The following is a 16,552-nucleotide window of genomic DNA, read 5'->3' as shown; positions in this document are numbered from 1 at the left end:
GAAATGTGCATTTGAACAAGAGAAGAGGCTGATGACGTCATGCGAAGTAAAAACTGACACATCCAGAAAAGATGAACGAGGCGAAAGAACGTACATATTCTCTAAGATTTGAAGAGGAAGTGATAAAGATGAGCAACATTTCGGGCTCAAGATGAAGATGCTCATGTTAAAGCAATGATGAAGAAAATGCAAAGTCATTTTACACTTGTACAGATGCAGAAACGCAAGCAGGGAAACGTCATCATACAGGCTGGCTACGTAGTGAATGCGATGCGCCAATATATACATATAGGAAATGTACACAACCTGGATATTCCATGATGCACTTTAGCAAGGCTTGAAACCCCATGATTGGAAGGGATTTCAGTGTGTGGTGCAGTTGGAAATTACTGATGGCAAGGTGAATTTCGAGAAAGGCTTGGCTGGCCCAGCACCAAGAAGACAAGGCCACAGTGAGTTGGACGCCTGTCATAAAGGCTACAACGAACGTGAGAAAAGAACAAACTTGAAGAGGGAAAATGGGACCGTCCCTTCCCCCGACACATGTTCAAACTATGGCCTCGGACGTCACAACCCAAGTACCCTCAGTGGGATGAGTTTGCACCTTTGTCCACTGCCTCGGACGTCAATATTCACTGTGACCATGCTCCACCTGCAAAACCTGGCCGCATCCCACCCAGAGCACGAGGTGGGAATCAAGATGGAGCTGAGACCGATCACATGGACCAGCTCGACTAAACATCACAAAACTAAGCTGCCATTGTTAGAGATGACATGACGACATAGCCACAACGGGCAGAAACACATGTGCTGACGTGCACCTGGATCAGACACACACCAACTCACACGAAGAACACGCCCAGTGCTACGACTTAGAGGACTGTACACACTCAGAGACATGCATCGCTATTATTTTTCATATAGGTCAGCAACCGCATCGCAGAAACACAAGACGCCAGAAGAGTTTGTGTATATGCTTGCAGACGCTTCATGCTACTAACCCTGAAGATAAGACCCTATAAATGGACCGATGTACAAAGAACCACACCGCACCCCCACACACCTTGCCTTATGGACCTTATACCACCACATATAACCAAGCTGAAGTAGGCCGCAAACCAGAGTCTACAGACCGGGAGCAGTTCATACAGAGATACATGGTGCTGATCATGCACAACAGCCCCTGACTAGAGCCGCGCAGCCAAGGCCGTGACGTTGCAATAAACATTCCGCGCTCTCAAGCCAAGATTACACCTGCCACTGCTACAACTCCCCAGAGCAGACATACAAATCAAATCCCCGTAATTCTGCCTCAGCCACGGTCTCTCAAAACGTGACCAGGCCGACCTGATACGATGCCAAGCTCCAAGGACTAAAGAAGCACTGGGGTCCCATATCTGGGACCCAGCTTGCAACAAAGGCGTAACAACTCAGACACCGGCAGTGATGGGAAAGGAGCGCTCTAATGGGAAGTAGCAGGACCTGTCCCTTCCACTGACACATAGTCACACATTGTTGCCAACACCCGGTACATCGCGACCTGGGAATGACGATGGTCCTAGGCTTGGGGGCTCGGGGATGGACCAATCAGGGCATGGGGGGCTCACTACTGACCAAATCACAACACAACCAGTCACTAACACTCCATGTAACAATGTAGAAGTAGCAATTTTTAGGGGCAACCCAAGCGTACCACCTGACCTCTACTCTACCAATAAAACTTTTTCACTATACGGTCCTATACTGAACCTACCACTCAGGGAACCAACCCAGAGTGGCGGTAGGTTTGGGGATGAGCTTTTGCAGATGACGGACGTTATTACGTCACTCAGATACAAAAGGGGCCTGCAAGCCTGATTACGATGAGAAGTTGCTTGGAACCTACGCTCCATGAACCTGTCCCTGTCTGTTTTCGTGTAATAAACAGCAGTAACCTATTGCTCTTGTGTGGGCCTCCTACTTCTTTGGGACACGGAAGGAGTTAGGGCCTTCCGAGAGCTGGAGGTCCGCGGACCCCGGGTACGGGCCTGCCGACCACCAGAAATTACCCTAACAAACTCCTGTTGAAGCACAATGAAAAAAACACTGACTGTGTCAAGAGTTCATCATTTAATAGAATTAAATGCAGCAAAAGGCTCAAAAGAATGGTCTCTAGTTACATGGGTGAGATCAAAATAGCTTGGGTCAACCTACAATGAAACCAGAAGACAGAACAATGCTAGACTCCCTTTATTTCTCAGGCACAAGCAGCTTCTGCAATGCCAAGTTCAAAGCCTTAATTGGCTGGCATACTGTAGGAGTGAAGATGGATGTTGGGCTAATTGGTGGTGAGGCATGATCACGCCGACCATCCATGCACCTGGGATGCTAGCCTGAGTGCTGCTAGTTTGTGGAATATTCCTGAAGAGTATAAGAGTGCCAAACCAGTCATAGAGGGCCACATAATAAAGAGCCCTATAGTTTTTGTAACCAATTGATCTTTGTGCATTTAGTGATGATGATGATGATGACCATTTATTTGGGATTGGCTTAGTTGTCCACCTGACTTAAAATACCCAATCATAACCTGCGGCTATATAGAACGTATACTTAGATGATCCCTGAAAGCCAACCACCGTTACTCGTAGGTTTTTGTAGTTTGACACGTAGTGTGACATCAGTAATGCTGAATTTTTGTTATAAAAGTACTGTTTTTTCTGAAATGTGCTGAGATCGTGTTGCGCGATGTCGGATGATGTCTGTTGTACTCCCTGTTTTAGATAATTGATAATAAAACAGAATGCAGTTTTGTCAACTTCCTGAGTCATTTTGATTATTGATGTTTGAGTAACTTCTGCATCCCCATCCGCCTTTAGGTATTGCTGCCTCGTTTTAAGGACTCGGTCTATGAGTTCAGTGAAAATTCCACGTGTAAGTGTTAATGTTGTGAGCCATCTAATCTTCAAGTCAACTAATTGAATTACAGAGTAAACCCCTTTTCTCTCCAAACGGCTTCATTTATTTTCAGAATTTCCTCTTATGACTTGCAAAAACAATTATTTTATGTAGCACTTCGCATCTTGTCACACCACACACAACACGCATCACACCCTTCTCACACAATGACTCCAAGTGGATGCCCTAATCACTCAGTATTTTTGTGTGTGCATATTAAAAGTATAGTTCTAAAACTCCGATTTTTTGGGCTCACATTCTGTGGAAGGGGGCAGGTCATTGAATTGTGTATTTTAGTTAAACTTTTGCAGTAGCACATGAAAGGTAAAAGATTGACCTGGTCCACATGAGGGTGTAGCAAAAGAAAACTCCTCAATTCATTAATATACCTTCTTTAATTGCACAGGCTCCTGCCCTTGGCCAACTTGTATACTGTGCAGACCCGCCCTGCCAGAAAACTCTGGCTACACCACAGAGTTCTAGTGTTTGATAGAAGGCCTTTCAAGGAAAGTCCACTTTTGATGGAACACCATCAAGAATTCTTTGTTCACCATACTCCACATTTCATTATTGCAAGACACTCCGCCGTGCTTGGCTTGCTCCCATCAATACTATGTGCAGCGATTTTGTTCAAAACTGTAGTCTGTATATCCAATAATAGATATGTATCCAATCACGTATATCGAATAACGTATATACACGGCTCAGCCAGGTCCCAGACAGCAGAGCACAGCTATCCCCCCAGATTGCTATTTTGTTTTCTGAAGCCTATCTTGTGTAGAAAGAAAAGTTGGACTTTAACATGAACAAAAAGTCAGCCACTCCCCCAATTTATGAGACCTTTGGCAGGTAGGCTCATGCCCTGTATCTGGTTCCAGAAGCCACTCATTATACCTGCACTCAATGATTCACACAAGAAGCCCATGCCTGCAGTGAGCCTGTGTTTCATCATCATGACATGGCAAACCTGCAGCAGAGTAAGTTAACCCACTGCACCCCGGACTCAACAAACCTGTTTCATGGCATTGCTGAGCATACAATGCAACTGAAGCCAGCAATCCTACATCCCTGGAGCCAGCACTCCTATGCCAATTCCCTGAGACAGCAATTCCACACTGTTCCGCACAACCAGGCTCAAACACCCCCTTCCACAGCCAGCACTCCCATGCTAAGGTCAGACCCACTATCCTTGCACCCTTCGCCACAACAAATGCTCCTATTCTATCCCCATAACCTTTGCTCCTACACCCTTTCACGGATCCAGAACTCCTACAGAATTATCCAGCCACCACTCGTACACCGTCTCAGAGAGCCAGAATTCCTTCACCAAGCACCAGAGCCAACAGTCCTTCAGTATTCTCTAGACTCTAGAGCATACATGCGTAATTATCCATTTCACCAGGGAGACGCTAGCCCAGTCCTTGGTTTTCTAGGGTTTTTAATGAGGAAATCCCAGACTACAAGTCCCAGAATGCAAAGATAAAGGCAGGGATGTACTTGCATCTCCCGAATGGAATGGAACATGTGGGCATGTTTCCTAGAGCCCTGCTCCTACAACATCCCTAGAGCAAGCTCTCCTACATCATCCTCCAAAGTTAACTCCTTTATACCGTCCCCCAGGATCATGGTCTCCTGCACCGTCCCGCAGAACAGATGGCTTGGGAGCTAGTGCTCCTAAACAATCTTGCTGAAGAAGTACTCCTACTACACGCACCAGAATCCCGCTTCGACAATTTCTCTAGAGTAAGCTCTCCCTCCATTTCCCATTGCCCGCAATTCCACACCATTCACCACATCCAGGCCTCCATTAACATTGTCTAGAACCATCATTCACATGCTAACTGCAGATCCACTGTCCCTAAAACGCCAGTCATAGCAAATGCGTGTAGGCCACCCCCACAGCCAGCACTCATGCACCATCCCCCAGAGCTAGATCTTGACTAGCGTCCCCTGGGATTAGCATTCCTTCACATTCCATGTAGAAAGAACTCCTACACCCTCTCGAAAATCAGAGCTCCTACTCCTGCCCCAGAACACCACCCCCAACATCCAGTGGTCCTGGATTATCCTCCAGAACCACTATTCTAACACCTCCTGCTAATCACACTCTCCTTAACCATTCTCCACAGCCAGTGCTCCTGGATTATCCTCCATAGCCACTACTCTTACACCTCCTGCTAAGCACGCTCCCTCACACCATCCGAAAACATCCAGTGCTCCTAGACAGTCCTCCATAACCACTACTTTTACACCTCCTGCTAGCACGCTCTCCTACATCCCCAACATCCAGTGCTCCTAGATTATGTAGGACAAACCACTGGCAACCAGATAAGAAAAGCCAATCCTCTTAGGGGAAAAGCGTAGGTGCACCTCTTGCAAGTATAAAAAAGTTTTATTTCTCATACAAAAGAAAAAAGGTGCATGTCAGTAGGGGCATTCAAACCCGACTGTCTTGGAGTGCCCTTGTTAGTTCAAAGCAGGACAGTACATTTCAAAGGAGGTTGTTGTCACAAATGATGCAAGCAATATATGGTACTAGTTTGTCTGGCTCATTACTCGTCTCTCTATATACATACACCCCACTCCGTATAGGACGGCGGATGATTGGTTATAGTTTTATCATACCCTTCCCCTTTCATGTGGTCTTGGGCCTTGGCACGTCAGATTCTAAAGACATGATTGGTAGTCTGAGACATGAGCTCAGTGGATACTCCTGAGATCAAATTGGCCCTCTGAAAGGAGAGGCACTTCTTTGAATCCCAGACACGTAGGTGCCCCGCCATGGCTCCCTGGCACTGACCTAAATTTGTTATCCTCAACCTGTGCACCATGTAATACAAATCACAGAACATCCTGCTCCATGCTCCCCCCTTGATGGCTGCCCCCCCGCCACAAATCTTCACCTGGGTTCGTCCAGGACCATACTAATCGGTCAAAAGGGGAGGGATTTAGGAGTTCTATTGATGGGCATCTGGCAGTTCAAAAGGAGTACCATTATCTTGGGGGGTACTAGTGGTCTAAATCTGTGTTGGTCTTTTTTAGTAACTCAGGACTGCTGCCCTGATTCCCATGAGATCATCCTTCAGAGACCGGTGCAGCCCTACCCGTGCTCAGCTACTCACATTCCTTTCTAGTTGTATCAGCCTGAAATATGAGACAATGGATAGTTGTATCTTGTTCATCCTGAATGCCTTCTTGTCTAATGCCTGGGCTGGAAATGGGGATGGTGAAGTGTATTAATGATGACTGCAACACTGTACTATTGCTGGTACTGGGGCCTGGCAATTCTAGGCATCAATTTCAAGACGGCGGCGTGTCAGTGTTTCCTACCACAAAATGGGACTGATGCTGCTTGATTCATTTGTATTACTTACTCTTATATTTCTGCAGCCCACATGTACACCCCCCTTCCTTGGGCCTTCTAAACACACCTAACCCACTACTCCCTTGTCCCGCTAGCTTGCCCATATGTTGCATCGAGCGCACCACCTACCCTCTACAGCTGTGTTTCTTGGTTGCCTTATGCTCTTCATATATTTTCTGCAACCACAATCTTTTTGGGCGGCAGGGGGCTTCGACTTGCATCCAACATTCCCCCTTTAGTTAATCATACATGAACTAACTCTGCAGCTAACCTAGCTGCTTCTCACCCCCTCCATGTCCCTTCTTTAGGCACCCACACTCTACATACATCAAGTAAACTTTCACCCGCTTGGGCCTACTGCTCTGGGGTGCATATAAGATAAATAATGGGTCTGGTGGGGGTGTTGTTTACTGTCCCTGGGGTGGGGTCTATAGCCCTCTCAATTCTCACCATACAAGGTTTAGTAGGATCATTGGTTTGAGCCTGCCCATCTTTTGTACCACAAGTGGCACTACTAGCCCCAATCGAAACCATCATCATTGCGCTATTCCAGAGGGTCTTTATTTAGCACTGGAGGGTCATCTGGCTTGCGCAGAAAGCCACCAACAAGACCTCCATGATAGGGAACAATAACTTCACCAGTGCTCCAAGCCACAATGGTGCCCATGAGAACATTGTATCAAACCAATCGTCTGCTTCACCTCCTCCCTTGATCTCCATGCCTTTAACCTGTGTAGGGCCCCTATGATGTGCGGCAGAGACTCATTTTCTGTATCGTTTGGGGGTGCGTAGGTGCAACAGGACAGTCCCATTTTTTTACATACCCCCTGTCAACAAATCCAAGACATAACGATTTTGGAGAGTCATTAACCTGATTACCCGCATCTCGCTCTTGATCATGTTTGATCCTTGCTCTGTATCGTTCACCAACGGGATCATCTCCCACCTCACAATCTGGAGCCATTTTAAGTTGGCTGTGGCCTGGAGCCTGAGTAACAGTATAGATACAAAGAAGACCTCAGTCTTGGTGAACATCTGATATTTGTCAGGCATTTCTTTCAGCAACTTTGAAGAATCCTGAGACAGGTAATTGGACCTCCTCTTCTGCCGTTGCAATGATTGCTTCTCCTTCTTGTCTGTGGGGGGTGGGAACTGCATTGCCAAGGTTCCAACAGGAGTCGGTGCTATTGTGAGTTGGGCTTCTGGAAATACAAGGATGGCTGAATGTTCTTTACATACACATAATTGTCTTGGGACAAACTGCAGGGGTGGCAAGCTCACAGAATCAGGTGGAGTGCTGGTGTCATCTTCTGTTTTCTGTGGTGCTATATGTTGAGAAATTAGCTTGGTTGATTGGATAAAAACAGACGGATATTCTTTAAATTCATCCGCTAACATGGATGCAGCTCTGTGAGCATCAGAGGCGCTTCTAGCAGGTGACACTTGCGTATGCATATGCCTCTGCATTACTATTTCGTGGGGGGAAACCTGGTTATCCTTACAGTGATGTGTTTGCATGCTGAAAAGGGCCAAGGCCAAACAGTGGATCCAATTCTTCTTAGGGGTAACACAAAGCTTCGAAGCTTTTACCTTTAAGAGGCCATTTATCCATTCAACCACGCCGTTGGCCTGAAGTTGGTAGATGGAACACAATGAATGCTTAATGTATAATAGAACTGTAATTTCCTTAAATAGCTCATTGAAGAAGTGTGTGCCATTATATGATCTAAATACTTCCCACACTCCCCATCGGGGCAACACTTCACGTACAAGGAATTTGGCTGTAGACCTGGCATCTGGGTGTGCACATGGACCAGCCTCAACCCAATGGGAGAAGGAGCACACCACCACAATCAAATATCAAAAATCACTTAATTAGCAGCTTAGTTTGTTATATGCACAAAACTGTGTGTCACTGTCTGCCTTTTGTGTCTTCCCCTATTAAGACAATTCTTATTTTTGACACCAATACCCTTTCAATGTCCAGCATGAGAATCGTTCGTGCAACATGCTCTTGGGTTAGAGCGGGACTGAATATAAAATCTGAGGGTATCCTCCAACACTCATTTCCTACTTGAGGAATGGGAATTAACAACACTGTGATCCCATAAATGAACAAATCTGGGGGGCCTGGAATCCTTCAGGCAGCCATCTGACTTCCTAAGGCATGAAGGACCACCATAGCTCTTATTTGGCACATTTCTGGGTTTGAAGACACCACTCCTCTCTCAGTAAACACAATAGTCATGTTCAGCTTGCTGAGCATGTCTCGTCCTAGCAGGTTGACACAAGACATTTCAGAGAACAATAAAAGGGGGCCTGCACTAGTTTGCCCCTACTTTGATTACTCATTCATCTGTAAAAGGAACCAATTTCACAGCCCCCTCAAACCCCTGTATGTCCATAACCTCACCTGACAAATTCCCCTTCTTAATACATGATTTAGTTGCACCTGTCTCCACCATGAAAATGAAAGGTTTGTCACCTATCACCATGCCCACCAAGGGTTCCTCTTCTGGGTAGGCAGTGATTGACAGGACTGGGTATGCAAGAGCTCTCTGTGGGCTGTTGTTCCTGATATGATATTGCATTTATAAGGTGCCTATACACAAGTGTTTCAAGGTGCGAAGACGAAAGACAAAAGGACTCCCTCCTAGCACACTGGCCCCTTGGTAATGTGTAACAGTGCCATTGGGAACTGCATTGCTGTTGGGTATTTCAAGCACTTGTGGCAGGGCAGGATGTGTGGCATAAGACACTTGGCCACTGGGAACTGGCCCCTGCAGCTGCGGGAACTGTGGAGGGGGAGCTGACTGAACTGAAATTTGGGGACAGGGGCATAGGGCTGTTGGAATAGGGCTGGGGCTCCTGGAGTGTACGTTACCATCCGATTGTATCCAACACCTGACATACATCTACACTCTCGTGAGAAATGTCCCAGCCTTCCACAGGTACAACACTGTCCGGTATTCCCCCCCGGCCCCTTCCCCAAATCCTTTTCTCCCCCTTTGCTGTCCTCTGAATCCCCCTCCTCCCCTTGGCCACCCTCCTGGGGGCCTCTTTGATATTGTGTCTGAAACCCACCATTCCATTTGTATTCTCCTGCCCAAGCAGGTGCCGTTCTCTTGTCTGCCTGTACCTGTGCTCCATCTGTGGATCTTGTAAGGCTGCTACAACTGCCCCTTCCACTGATATCGTCGCTAATTACTTTTGCACCAGCTTTGCTTCCTGTGTTTGTTCTTGCTGAACCATTTCCTTCTCCTTTTCTCTCAACCATTTGCAAATATGTAAAATTATAGACTGTATATTTGCCCACCCGTTTGCCTCTAGCCCCACTATCTTATTGAGTGCCTTTTTTACCTCCTTGGGAACCCCCCTTTTTACTACAAAATAAATGAATGGAATTGACCAATCCCAGGGTTTGCCAGTTTCTGCCCTCCACATTTCCTGTGTTTGTAAAATGTACTCAACAGGGTCTTCGTCATCTTGCATCGTCCGTTGCATGATGGACTGAAGATCTGGTGCATTGGGATAGGCCCCCAATAGGGCCACCCACACTTGTGCCCTGATATCATTGCAATAGGCCCCATCATTAATGTCATCCACATTCAGACTGGGAGTACCCAGCCTATACCCATATGTCATCTGCCTGGTCTACCAGTACCACAACAAATAGAGTTTTCAAATCCGGTTCATAGTCATTGCATCGAATGCCAAAGCATTGAATGCCTTACCATCGAAAAAAAAGCATCGAAAAAAGCATGGAATTCTTTTTTTTAAATGGGGAGGTCCCTCCTAGCCCCCCTTTTTTAACCTAAAAAAACCATTATAATTCAAATAAACCCTTTAACATTGAAAAAAATGCATCCAATGCTTTTTTTTCGATGCATTTTTTTCTATGGTAAGGCATTCAATGCTTTGGCATTCGATGCAAAGACTAGATACCTTCAAATCCCCTTCAGCCAAGGTGATACCGGCCATCTATTTTTCAAATGCGTAAGTCCATTTCCTGGCCCCGCAGGGTGAGACAGCAATGCTTTAATTAGATTGTTTCTATCTATGTGCGGCCATGGAACATACTGAGCCCTCCATGGTCCTTTATGTAATAGGGGAAACTGCGTCCCTGTCACCTTCTTTACCCTCCTTTTCTCTGCCAATTTCCCATTTGCCTATGTTACACTCCTCAATCAGAGTCCCCATAAATGTTCTACTCATGATGATATCACGGGTGGCGCTTCTCTCCTGTCTCCTCCACTGTGTCCCATTCTTTCTCCCCTGGGTCCCCTCCCATCTCGTCCTCTGACTGCACTGTCCCATAATCCAAACCTCCTGTCTGCTGTCATCCTCCCTTTTCCTGCTTCTCAATGTGCACATCCGTAATTGCAGTGCTGTCAATCCTAAACAATATATCCTGTGCCCTCCATTCGTCCATCCCACTAGATGCTTTCTGCCCATCCCTCCTGTCCATTCTCTACCTTGCCAGCTCCTTCTGTGTTCTCTTCAATGCTTCCTCTAACTCCTTTTGTGGTTTCGTATATTGGCTCTCCTCCTGTTCTTGCCCCTATACAGCTGCAGAGGCTCCAGGGTTTGGGAGGTTCTGATACTGGTGCGCTGTGGTGGGTAGGTAGCATCCTGACGGGGTTCTGGTGTGCTTGGGGTTGTTTGTAGGGGTTGCTCTGATACCAACGGGGCAGTGGATTCCTGACTGGGTGGGGCTATTGGGATAGTCTGAACACACAGGGTTGATTCACCTGACAATGGCTTTGTCTGTCTCTAGGTAGTATCCTCTAAATCTTCTACCATCTTCCATATTTCCAACACTTCCTTTCTATTTTTTTCTTTTTCCCATTATATTTCAATGCCAAAAGAGAGCTAATTTATCAGGAGGTGTAAGAGTAACGGTTATGTGGGATAATTATTGAGAGGCATAAGGCCTAAAACCTCATTATTGTTGGTTCCCTGCTCAGGCCAGGGCTGAAACAACCCCACTGCCCCCTCGTCCTCTTCTCGGACACCCACTCTTTGTGGTATTTTAAGATCTTTTCTTTATATAGTGGTAAAGCTGTACACATATATTCTAACAGGGTAAATGGCACTATTCTGGCTACCCCTAATTAGAATATAGACCTCCCCCTGTATATTTATCAAAAGCCCAATCCAGCATCACCCCTGTCATCCCATAGTCACACCCCATTCTTCCCCTATATTGTTTTCCGTTCCCCCTTCCCACAACCCTTCACTTGTCCTTCCCTCAATCAAAGCTCATACCCACACACTCCCACTGTCTATCACATCAATCGCTCCCACCCTCACCTCACACTATTCCACAAAGATTCTACACCACCAAGCTGCACCCTCCTCGGTCCACAGCAATCCGATAAAAAAGACACAAAAAACGACTATGGGCCTCATTACACGGTAGGCGGTAAGGGTTTACCGGTACCGGTATTTTACCGGTACCGGTAAATCCTTACCGCCTTACTACGAGGTCCCTTTGCGGGGTGGGGAATTTAACGCCTGCTTTTTGCAGGCGTTAAAAACCAACCCGCAAAGGGACCAGTGGAGCTAATTACGGTACCGCAATTTGCGGTGCCGTAATTAGCGCCTTCCCATTCCCATTATGCCCTATGGGGCAAAAATGGGAATGGGGAAGGGCAATGGAGGAAGGAGGAATTACTGCCCGCCAACCTTGGAATAGAGCGGTAATTCCCCTTTCCTCCAAGGCGGTACCGGTAAATTACCGGCATGAACCATGGTGCTAATAGCGCCATGGTCCACCGCCTACCGTGTAATGAGGCCCTATGTCTCATTCCCACGCCCCCCATTATATCAGGCGGAAGTCCCCAGTCTCACTAAATATGCAGAGCCTCTACCCCTCTTCCATTTTCTCCTTAATAATAATAATAATAATAATAATAATAATAATAATAATAATAATAATAATAATAATAATAATAATAATAATAAGCATTTATATTGCTCTACGAACCCTCAGGCATCTGAGCGCTGCTAACCCACAGTGTGTGGTGCTTATTTATCCACCTGAGAAGGATGAAAGGCTGAGTTTTGCCCTGCCGGGATTCAAACCTGTGTCGGCAGGCTCGACTCGCTGTGCTATCTGACCAGCTAAAGATACAGCGCTGTTTCCTTCCCCCAATACGGAAGGTTCCCCTTACTCCATTATCCTCTTAATCCATGTGATAAAAAATATAAAAAGTAAAATGGCCACCTGGTCTTTCAACTACACACCCACAACTCAATCGCTGCGTCACCAAGTCCTTCCACAATCCTCAACACTCATGGTTATCCCCTTTACCCCTCCCCACATTGTTTTCTCCTGCAAAAGGTGCACTTACATCTGCGTGTTCTCCCAAGCTTCTTTGTCACGGGGTCACATAAACAGCCTGTACAATTTGTGAGCAGCACCTGCTCAAGAGAACAGAAAGGAATTCTGACAACACGGCTCCTGTAAACCACTCCAGGTTGTGCACATAGGGACTGGTCACTCCTGGTGGGTGTGGCCCCTCCGGATATGCGGTCAGGAATCCTCCATCTCGGTGGAAAATCTCGGATCACGTCAGGGCTCCAAATTCTGTAGGGCGAACTACCGGCAACCAGATAAGAAAAGGCAATCCTCTGAGGAAAAAGCCTAGGTTCACCTCTTGCAAGGATAGCAAAGTGTTATTCCTCATACAAATTAAAAAAGGTACATGTCTGTAGGGGCATTCAAACCCGACTGCCATAGAGGCCACTAGCTAGTTCAAAGCAGGACAGTACATTTTAAAGGAGGTTGTCGTCACAAATGATGCAACCAATATAAGGTGCTAGCTCCCCTAGCTCATTGGTCATCCCCTATATACATTCACCGCTCTGTATAGGACGCCAGATGATTGGTTATAGTTTCTTCACACCCTCCCCTTCCACGTGATCCTTGGCCTTGCCACATCAGATTCTAAAGACATGATTGGCGGTCTGCTTGAAAATGCTCCTCTTCTACAAACGCCTCACGTGATATACACCTGGCAATTCGATATGAGCTCAGTGGATACTCCGGAGATCAAATTGGCCCTCTGAAAGGAGAGGCGCTTCTTTGAATCCCAGACATGTAGGCCCCCCCCAGGCATGCATCCCCGGCCCTAACCTAAATGTGTTACCCTCACCCTGTGCACCTCATAGTACAAATCTCAGAACATCCTGCTCCGTGCTGCCCCTTTGATGGCTGCCCGCTCCCTGAATCTTCACCTGGGTTCCTCCAGGACCATACTAATCAGTCAAATGGTGAGAGATTCTGGCATCTCTGGCAGTTCAGAAGGAGTGATCTTTATCTTGAGACCGGTGCAGCCCTATCCACGTGCAGTTATTCACATTCCTTTCTAGTTGTATCGGCCTGCAACATAAGACAAATGGATAGTTGTATCTTGCTGGGAATAGGGATGGGGAAGTGTATTAACGATGACTGCCACTCTTTACTATTGCTGGTACCGTGACATTGATGTTCTAGGCATCAATTTCAAGATGGCGGCATGTCAGTGCTTCCTACCACAAAATGGGACCGATTCTGCCTGATTCATTCGTATTGCTTACTCCTATATTTCCACACCCCATGGGTACACCCCACTTCCATGGGCATTCTAAACACACCTAACTCACGACTCCCTTGTCCCCGTACCCTACCCATATGTCACCTCGGCGCTTGTCCTCCCCACTACAGCTGTGTTTCTTGGTTCCCTTATGCTCTCAATATATTTTTCCAACCAGAATCGTTTTGGGGAGCAGAGGACTTGGACATGAATCTCAACAATTATCCCACATAACTGCTACTTTTACACCTCTGATAAATGTGTTCTCCTACATCATCCCCAACATCCAGTGCTCCTAATCTATCCTCCATAAGCACTACTCTTACTCTTCCTGCTAAGCATGGTCTCCTACACCATCCCCGACATCTAGTGCTCCTAGATTATCCTATATTGGTACACATAGTCCTGTACAGGAATGCAAAATGTCATGTACTACAAATGTGAGGACCTATAATAGAACACACCTTGAGAGTTCAGTTGTGACTAGGGGTGTTCCTAACTTCGGCTTCGAGTCACTGTTCTGCTGAAGTTCGGCTGAAATACAGCTATCCGGCTTCGGCAGAATAGTTTATGAGTAGTGACTCGAAGCCGAAGTCCACTCTCTATGATTAGCTGCCTTCTCCCTGTTTGGGAGATGACAGCCAATCATAGAAAGTTTTACAGTGTTCAGGCTGCAGAAGCCAAATAAGCTGTTTGCTTATTGACTTCTGCAGCCTGACCACAGAGGAAACAGCCTCAGAAAACGTTGAAATAGGAAGTGAGGGAAGGGAACAGTTGTTCCCTTCCCTCACTTCCTATGCCAATGGACGGAGTGCTCCAGCAGATGCCAGCAGCACCCGGAGAGATCTCTATGACCCACAGGTAAGTGACCCCCCCAGCACGGTTAGGCCGCGGGGATGCCCTGCACCCCTGCGGCCTCACCGCAATAATATTGATGGTGGTCGGGCCACCGGTGCAAAGCCGGTGGCCCGACATGGTTTGCTGTGCAATGGGGGCAACTCCCCCCGGAGTGGCCCCCAGACTCACAAGGCCGCCGGGGCACTTTGCCCACCGCGGCAGCCTTGGATTTTAATGAACCCCCCCGCCTCACCGCAATAATATTGATGTTGGTCGGGCCACCGGAGCAAAGCCGGTGGCCCGACATTGATATGCTATGGGGAGCCGCACCTGCAGGAGCGGCCCCAGACTCACGAGGCCGCCGGGGCACTTTGCACACCTCGGCGGCTCGAAATTTAATGAGCCCCCCGTCCCTTCAGCCAGGGGTGGACTGGCGTATAGTAAACTCTAGAACCCTCCTACTTGGCTGGTACTGAAAACATCTCACCAAATGCTTTTCACTGCCATATCCTTTTTTAGGACATTGGTCAGAAGTGTTCTCTGCTCTGTTGGTTTATAAGGAGTTTCTGCTTTCACTAGATGTTACAAAGTTTAAAAAGGGGCACAATAAGCAAATTGTCACCAGAAATGATCTATGTGAATGGTTATCCTTGAAGGACGCGTATCTTTAGGTCTTAAGCAAGTATCTATATTTTTGATTACTGTAATATTTGTATAGATATTCCAGAATCTGGCTGCAATAGGAACCTCAGAGTATGATACAATTAATTTGGTAGAGAACAGGCTACAAGTCAAAGCACATTTCACATGTCATTAAGCAATTACAGCTCAATCCAAGGGGCCGCTGAGGTGCCACCATACATACCCTAACCCCTCTCCCACTCTCCCTACCCCACCACCCCCATTCACCCACAAGGCTAGGGAGGGTAGAGGTGCTAGGGATGTTGGAGGTAGGGTGGGTGGGGGTATGTGTGTGGTGGTGGAGAGTGTGGTAGTACAGTGGGTGGGGTAGGTGGGTGCGGGTATAGAGTGTGGGAGTACAGTGTGTGGGGTAGGTGGGTGCGGGTATAGAGTGTGGGAGTAGGGTGGGTGGGGGTATAGAATGTGGGGCTTCTTATATTTTTGGCTCAGGCATTTGCCCTATTGCCTACTCCCCAAAAGTGCCCCACTGATGTTGCAAATGGATATTCATTCATTTTCTGACACTGTTTGACTAGTACTACCCAAGGGCTTTTTGTGTGACAAAATGTGATGAGTAGAAAAATTGTGCATTTTCTTAATTCCGCAACACTTGTCAAAATGATTAGCCGCATAGCGAAGTAATAGTAACATAATCCTTTTCTTTACTTTAGTTATACCACAGCCCAGAAAAAACACAGCACCAACCAAGGAAGCTCACCCCTGAGACGGATTTACCATTCCACCACCTTGATGCAGATGACTGCCTAGTGCCTACATTCCTGGTGAGTACTATGGGGGTTTTACTATTCGGGGGAAGCTTGAGGTGGGAGGTTACCATACAGTGCATATGCCTGATTAAATGAAAGACTGCTATATTATGCTTGCCGCAGTCAATGGATGTACATAATGGCTCCTTCAACTCCTGGCAATTTCAAACATGGTTTTTGTTATTGTTCATATTTCCTTTTCTACATAGTTATTTTTGATAAAAGGCTTTTTCAATTATTTTTTTTAAGAAAACCCCAATACCGCTTCAGAGCCCAGAGCCATCATCCGGTACTACCCTGCCAAAATTTTACTCTTAAGTTTGACTTTTGCTTTACATTTCTTTGACACCAGTACAAGCTTCTGATTTACGTAAATGCCCACAAGCAAC

This window comes from Ambystoma mexicanum, chromosome 12 (assembly GCF_040938575.1).
Source record: "Ambystoma mexicanum isolate Mex_15411 chromosome 12, UKY_AmexF1_1, whole genome shotgun sequence".
Lineage (NCBI taxonomy): Eukaryota > Metazoa > Chordata > Amphibia > Caudata > Ambystomatidae > Ambystoma > Ambystoma mexicanum.
Note: the sequence above shows the minus strand (reverse complement) of the source record.